This window comes from Nilaparvata lugens, chromosome 4 (genome assembly GCF_014356525.2).
Source record: "Nilaparvata lugens isolate BPH chromosome 4, ASM1435652v1, whole genome shotgun sequence".
Taxonomy (NCBI): Eukaryota; Metazoa; Arthropoda; class Insecta; order Hemiptera; family Delphacidae; genus Nilaparvata; species Nilaparvata lugens.
The window spans coordinates 63,526,853-63,535,913 of record NC_052507.1 but is presented as its reverse complement, the minus strand read 5'-3'; positions in this window follow the sequence as shown (position 1 = coordinate 63,535,913).

The following is a 9,061-nucleotide window of genomic DNA, read 5'->3' as shown; positions in this document are numbered from 1 at the left end:
ATGCAAAAATTTCCCTCACAAAGGCCAGTTGCACAAGAGCCGGTTAAATTTTAATCCTGATTAACTTCACGTGAACCAAATCAGAGAAGACCATTTCAAAAAGATAGATCTACTGGAATTAATCAGGATTGAAAATAACCCGGATTTTTTACAACCGGCACTGAGTACCTGATTGAATGATTACAAAAGTTCAACAGCTGAATCATAATTTTGACACAGTCCCACACACATGAACTCGCTCACTCACTTCCATCACCAACAGACGACGAAATAATTATTATCAGCTGTTTTTCCAAGGATGAATAATAATTATCCTTTTAATGTCCTTCAACGAGTTTTCCCAGGGATGAGACCTAGTGCAATCGAATCTTTATATTATAAACCTACTATGTTCTGAATTTCGTGAGAATCGTTAGAGCTGTTTACGAGATCCGTTGAATACAAACATATAAACATACAAACATCTAAACATATAAACAGAAGTTGCTCGTTTAATAGTATAGGATATGCGCTGCGTTTGTGGTACTACAGATGGAAAATAATCGCTCCCACATCAGACATGGGTTTCTTTCCGGCCTAGGCCGGAAAACGTACTCTTTCCAGCCGCTAACATGGAAGTCTGTAGTTAATAAGTCATCCGCTAGACCGGGCGAGTGTCAACTTTCTTCATCTGAAGTTCCCATTATTTCAGTTCGAATTTCGAATAAAACTAATTCAGCATTCGCTTCGCAACCATTTTTATTCAATTATTTATTGTTGATTAGCACATTCCGAATTTCCAAAAATGCTTGAAGATGACGACGCCCGTGATATTCCAAGTGAAATTTCAAAAGAATCTGAAATCCTGACTGCAAATCTTCTACCACTAAAATCAAGAGATAGGTACGATAACGAGTATTCTTTATTTTGTAATCTTTATTTAGTTTGTTAGCAATACCTGTAGTGTGGCGAAAAATATCGTTCGCACCACGGGCAAAAATGTTTTTCCGGCTCTCAATCTTTTGAAAACCGATTTCGAGCCGGAAAAATCTCATTTTCTGCTCTAGGTGCGAAATATACTATTCCGGGACGACTATTTTACTCAAATAAACTCAATATAAACAAATAATTTCGATTATTTAGTTGATCATTGTTGTAAAATTTGATCGTACTTACATTTTTACTAATGCTGAAGTATTCTGTATTGTACTTACACTAAATTTCGTTTTTACCAAAGAATTTGATTATTAATTGACTCTTTCATTAGTTCTATCTCTCTTTGTTGGAATTCAACTTTAATCCGCATTTACTAATAATAATTTAAAATGATGTTAGACATAGTAAAATTTGTGATCGAATCGTTTTGTTTTCAAGTAAATGCCAAAAGACAAAGTAAAAAGACACTACTATTCTAATATTAGGCTAGGCGCACAACAGTTAGTCAAGACAAGACAAGGTATGTTCAGACACGATTAGTCACAATACTTCACATTGTTGCTTATGACGCAACTCACACTGATTAGTCATTGCAATTAGACATGTCTTCATAAACAACTATGTGAAGTATTGTGACTGAACGTGTCTGATCATGTCTTGTATTATCTTGACAGAACGTGTCTGATCATGTCTTGTCTTGTCTTGACTAACTGGTGTGAGCCTAGTCTAAAACTAAATTTCAATTTGATTGTTAGGTATTATACCGGGTGTTTCAAAAAGAATGACCCAATTTTAAACAGTTATATTTATTTTAAAAAATGGTGCACACTAACCCAATTTTACATCACATTACTCAAAGAAGTATCAAGTTTATAATGATGTATTATAAGTGTTCTATGTGCCCTCCTTTTGAGGCTCGGACGACATCTAGACGGTAGCCAAATTCATCCCAGACTGTTCGCAAGATGTCTGTCTTCTCGGACTGTAGCTACTGCATCAGTTATCCTGGTTTTTAGAGCTCCTCAATATCAAGTGCTAAGCGAGGAACTAAGTGCTAAGAAGTGCTATAAGATAGTGTTTATGTTCCTCCCTTAGCATTTGATATTGAGGAGCTAAAAACCAGGATAACTGATGCAGTAGCTACAGTCCGAGAAGACATCTTGCTAACTGAGATGAATTTGGCTACCGTCTAGATGTCGTCCGAGTCTCAAAAGGAGGGCACATAGAACACTTATAATACATCGTCATAAACTTGATACTTCTGTGAGTAATTTGATGTAAAATTGGTTTGTGTACACCACTTTTAAAAATAAATATAACTGTTTGAAATACACCCGGTACGTTGTGTTCATTTTTGTGAATCACAGATGATGCTAATAAGCAATATAAGGAATTTAAGAGCTTCCTTGTTACATTAGACTATTCCAATATTGAAAAAAACTTAGTATTAACATTCAATACTGATTCAATCAGTAGTATTAGTATATTAGATGACACTCATTGAGAATAATTGCCAATAAATGAAATCATTTATTTTTGTCATTGAAAGAAATGAATGACAAACTTGAGGACCTATATTTTTGTAAATGTTATAAGTCGTTCATTGATTCTAATATCTCTCGTTGAAGCTGGGTAGTTTAAAGGTGCGTACAGACTTTCGCTCTGCTCCGCAACCGAACGTATCGAGCAGATCGATTGATGATCGACCGGGGAGCAAGAGTGGAATGCGAGAAGAGCTAACATCTCCCGTAACGTTCATGATCGGAGGGTGCGCGGAGCGTCTTGGAGGCGCGGATATCTGTACGCAACTTAATAAACTACACAGTTTCAATCATAATGTAATAGAAAAAGTACTCACACTTCTTGAGAATAGAAACTAGGAAATCTAATTTTCTCTCTGATTTAATCTACAATGTGCATCTGATTACAAAACTTAACTATAGTTAAATTGAAGGTTTATAAAATTTCATGAAAACTGTGATCGTTAGATGTAATTTCTATTTGAGAAACTGATAATTGTCAGTACTAATATACTTCTACCATTATTACTATTTACTGGTTACTATAAGTACTTAATATTAATAAAACTGTCCATTAGATGTCTCTATCTTCTATAGCTGCCAATATTAGAGCCTGGAAATATACATTCCACAAATATTTCTAGATCTATGTGTTTCTCTATTTAATTATTTCGATGTCAATTTTATTTTCAATCTTTATACATTAGTTTATTTTAATTGTTATGTTTCAACTTGTATTTTGCATCATCTGAGTTTAGTTATATTCAATTAGAATAGGTTTTATTCTAATAAAAATATCTACGTTATGTTTTAGTCTTGTTTAACTCTCATTTTTGACAAAAATATGTTTTTATCTGTTAGTTTTATCAATGTACTTAATGATAGTATTGCTATTGATTATTCTACTACTAGTATTTTTAGTTACCTCCTTCAGTTTTTGTCAAAAAAATTGTTTCAGTTTGCAATTAAATAATCTGTAGATTAACCCTCCGGTAGTCGCGCCCTACTCAATCACACGAGTAGTCGCGTGTTGTACTTTATACAACATCCAATTTTCCAAGTGTTATGTATTCTGTTTACTGTCAAAACATATTAATTGTATAATTACTTTTTCCATCTTCTTGGATAATTTTACGCCTATGAACATTTGGATGATTACCATTTCATAGCCCAATAAGGTACATCAAGCAAAGCCATCAATTTATTCTGTGTTATTAGTTCGTATACAGTCCCCGTCTGCAGTCTTTCCCTATATTATGCACTGTGGCGACTAAATGGCACCTGAAGACTGAACCATTGCCCGGTTGATACTGCAACTCAGTGGAGTGATGGGGAGAAAGTTTTGGAATGCATAGGCGACTCATTCACTGACACCACCCCATTCAATAGTTTCGTGCAGCAAAAAACTGACACCGTTGTACTTTTTACAACAGCGCGACTGCCGGAAGTTTAATCACTTACTAATGAATCTCATTTAAAGTCTGTAAAGTATACCACGGAATAGAGTTATTTTTCCTCTACTAATCAAAGATCTTTAAATATTATTTGATTTTCATAATCATCTGTAACCAGTCAGAATAGCTGCGCTAGGACCCTTATTTAGACATTCTTTCACTTTTTGGGGTTGTTTTAGACATTCTAAACATTCAGACATTCTTTTACTTTTTGATATTGTTTCTAATTGATCAAGGATCTTCAAATATTGCTTGATTTCCATAATTAACTGTGACCAGTTGAATTAACTAGGACCCTTGCTTAGACATTCTTTTACTTTTTGGGGTTGTTTTAAACATTCTAAGCATTCATACATTCTTTTACTTTTTGATATTGTTCCAAATTTATCAAGGATCTTTAAATATTACTTCTTTCCGAGCTCGGGATTCAGGTAAGTTCTAGACTTTAAACAGCTGGAGTCAGAAAATTGGCTTTCCAAAACGGGGCATAGTCGCAGTAAATAGTCGCTGCAAAATAAATCTTTATTTTCTCATTTCTATAATTGGAAACGTTTTTCCTTGACAAAATAAAACATTCCTAAATAATTCTAAATAGCTGGAAAATTACAATATTTTCTATTAATTTTATTTAGTGTTCAATTTTCTAGTTTTTCGGAATTTAATTTAAACGTGACTTTGACAATGACTACGACTACGCCCCGTTTCGGAAAACCAATTTCTGACTCCAGCTGTTTAAAGTCTAGAACTTAGCTAAATCCTGAGCTCGGAAACCGGCCCTTAATGTCCATAATTAACTGTGACCAGTTGAATTAACTAGGACCCTTATTTAGACATTCTTTTACTTTTTGGGGTTTTGGAATCTTTCTGATTGATCTAGTAAAAGGATTGGAATGAACATTGGGTTAGTAAATAGTAATATTCTAAAAAATAATCAATTAGATATGGTATGTGACCCGTGGTCATCAATAATGTTTTTAGTTAAGATTTTATATCACTCGACAAAATAGTATTCCTCCAATACTATTATAAGATTATACTATTATTTGGTATTTTACTTTCATACGAACCTCAGTACCAAAATCAGTTCCAGATTGTAAATTAGCATATTAATTTAAACCTATTTGAATACAACTAATAGACATTATTTATTGTGTCAAAATTGAAAGACAGTAAATGTAGGGATCTGTACCTTAGATGTAGTGAGGTCCACGTTATAATGGCAGTATTTGATTAACATTAGTGTTGCTATCCTTGTCTATCATACGACAAAGCTGATAGCGCTATCCTTTTCTAGCTCCACAACGTTACCAAATCAGTTTTAACAATGTAGAAGTATACTTAATTAAGGCAACACTGTTCTCCTATCTTCATTCACTGCCATTATAACCTGGACCTCGCTATAGTGACATATTCATTCAAATAAAGTTTATTTTAGTTTCATGAATCATTAAAATAAATTGCTGCTAAGACAAGAATTGGGTATTATATTGCACAAGTTTATTGTAAATAATAATTTTCTCTAAATTATTCGAAGTTATGTTTTTACTAATATATGGTTTCCATATGAATGGAAACTACGATAAATGTATTATAGATTGGTGCTGAAAAATTCTAACATTGAATTCAATCATTTGAATACTTTGATTTAACTATTTTAATGTATAGTTTCATAATCATCTGTTGTAATCCAATTCAAGTAAATGGTTCTATTATTAAATCTGTGTATTTTTTTCAACATGACCCTAAAAATTAGGCAATCCAAATCACAGGCAGAGAGCATCTCAGAAAGATTAGTACTAGTAGTTCTGTGAACAGTAGACCTCGCGCTCAGTAAGTTACATTGACCTGTTGTTATGTTTTCTCAAAAATTAATGAATAATTAATCAATTTAAAATGTCTAGAAAAAAATCCTAAATAAACATAGAGCTTTCTGTCCTATCGTACCGTGACTTGTCGTCCCGGAATGTGAGTGTGAGCGCTGTTATCAGGTCTGGCTGCAACTGTCTACAACGTTGATGTAAAGATACATTTTCAAGATGTTCGATGTTTTTGAACGGGAAGTATTACAGTCCACTTGACAGCTGATTTATGATGAATAATTCTAAAGTCTGATTTTTACGGTAATATTAGCGTTCAAAGGAGACTCCTTTTCCTTTTGTATTATCCTTAAAATGCAAAATTTCAAAAAACCGTATGTATACGTCGACGCGAAAATCAAAAATGATCATACCTTCAAATTTCATGAAAATCTATTGCTGCGTTTCGCTGTAAATGCGGAACATAAATATATATGAACAAAAATATAAACATAAAGAGAAATGCAAAACCGGCAACTTGAATCTTAGACCTCACTTCGCTCGGTCAAAAAAATACATTAATCAGCAAGATCAAATCCTTTAGTGAGGTGCACGTTATAATGGCAGTATTTGATTAACATTGGTGTTGCTATCTTTGTCTATCATTCGACAAAGCAGATGGTGCTATCCTTTTCTAGCTCTGCAAAGTTACCAGATAGTTTTCAACAATGCATAATATTTAACAAAATATTGAATTTCAATTCAGAAAATGCATCGTTCAATCATTGAGAATATATTTCTCAACGAATGAAATATAATTGATTAACTTAAACAGGAATTAACAGTCAATATTACATCAGATATGCCGTTATCAGATATACTCTATAGAAGGCAGTGAGTGGCAAGGCAGAGAATCGGCAACGCTCTTCTCCTATCTTTCTCCACTGCCGTTAAAACGTGGATCTCACTATAGTATTATCCTGCTAATTAGGGTGATAATCGCCAGGAAAGTAATTGAATCGGCCTGAGAAGAAAGGAACATGTCAAAATTTTTCATTTTTTATGGTTGAAATGAGTTGTTTACTGTGGGATACATCGATTGGAGTTGAAAGGGAACATGTCAGCATTCTCTTTATACGAGAAACAGATATCGTATTTTTGCTGTACTGGAGTGAAAGGGAACTAGTCATGAAACACATGTTCCCTTTCAACGCCGAACATTCGAAAATTATCTGTTTGTCAGTTGTGATTTTTATTCTATTGTTAGATTACCTTTGATTTACGCGTTGCTTTGAGGTTAGATTGCTTTCGGTTGAGGTGTTTATTGTAAAAGTTGAAGAGTGATAATTTATAATATCATCATGAGTAATAGGAAATTAACAAAAAACTCATTTTTTAAGGGGCGAATCTTATATAAGTGCTTATACTGGTTTAAAATTGTTGTGTTAAAAGAGTTTGCACCCTAATGACAAAAACAATATTGAAATTATCAATACTTTTATCTGTATTCAGTTTTTTCTCTCCCATGAAAAATTCTGATTTGTGACATGTTCCCTTTCTCTTCAGACCGATTCAATTATATTTTATCAAGCAAGAAATTATATTTTTCAATGATTTCATAATGAATTTTTATAATTGAGATGAAGTTTTATTCAATTATTCTATATAAGCAGGTAGCCCGTGCTTCTTAAGGGTCTAATTAAAAACTTGGTCCTACTGGAACCTTGAATGCTTTAAATTGAGCCTGTATCAACCCTCGGTAAAATTAGAATCAATATGCAAAATTTCAAGTTAATCAGTACAGTCGTGAATTTCCTATCCCGTACGTGCTTTAGCCAATTCTTTCCTTTATTATATTATAGATTATATATAGTTGCAGGAACTAGAATTTTCCTCAAAGACTGTGGAGCAAGTGAGAATAAAGTGTTATCTAGTACAGGAACCTATGAAAATAATCTTCAGGGCCACACAGACAATAATATGCGATCCAATAGGTTTCTATAATATGCAATTCATATTATTTATCTATATCTAACAAGCCGTCAGGCTCGCTTCGCTCGCCATATCCGTCTAGCCAGGGGGCTCCGCCCCCTCGACCCCCGACTGGATCGTCCAAAAATTAGATCAGCGGGCTCGCTTCGCTCGCCTGCATGTAGACCTCAGCGGAACCTCTGTACCGAATTTGAACGTATCATGTCAATTTGATCTCGAAAAACACCTGTTACTATATCGGCGTATCTTTGGCGAACAAAATTCTTCCACCTCAGCTAAACCTGTGTACTGGATTTTTTTCAATATATTTCCATCAATTATTGAAAAAGGTGAGGAAACGCAGAAAAGCTGAGAAAACGCTAATTTTGGCTAATTGGATAAATTGGTATTTAGGAGGTCCTGGATAACTGCATTTCAATCTTCAACTTGGTGCCAACTCAACAAAGTCAACTCAACTTAATGCCAACCTGACAAAATTTTTAATTTAGTTACCAGAACAACTGTTTTGAAGAGGTACTCTCTCTAGATTATAGTTCTATATTAACATATGGTATGGACATTTCAATTATAATTTTAAGAGATTTGAATAAGAAGAATATACATGCTAAAAGAACTTTAAACCCTTAAAAACCACCCTTAGAGTTAAAATATCACCAAAAGATTTCTTAGTGCGCCTCTAAAGGGGCAACTGAACATACCTACCAAATTTGAACGTTTTTGGTCCGGTAGATCTTTAGTTCTGCGAGTGAGTGAGTCAGTCAGTCAGTCAGTGAGTGCCATTTCGCTTATAGGCCTATATATATATATATATATATATATATATATATATATATATATATATATATATAAGCGAAATGGCACTTTAAAGTTTGTAATATAAATTAAAACAGGAGACACGATATAAATAGATTGAAAACACTTAAAAACTTAAATTAGAAATGGGGGAAATTTTCGGAGACTGTGTCTCCTTTCTCAACCGAGAAGACTGCAGTTTTGAATCCAACGGTTGTGTGACCACAGAGTACGCACGGAACCTCAATTGTAGCAGCAGAAACCACAGATTACGCGGTGCAGAGGTTCCTCTACAATTGAGGTACCGTGCGTACTCTGTGGTCACACAACCGTTGGATTCAAAACTGCAGTCTTCTCGGTTGAGAAAGGAGACACAGTCTCCGAAAATTTCCCCCATTTCTAATTTAGTTTTAAGTGTTTTCAATCTATTTATATCGTGTCTCCTGTTTTAATTTATATTATATAGGCTATATATATGTATGTATATATATATAGATAGATAGATAGATAGATAGATATAGCAACTTATGAGATCGCAGATCACTCTGCAAATGGCCAGGGAAATTGATGCTTTAAACAACAAAATGCACGA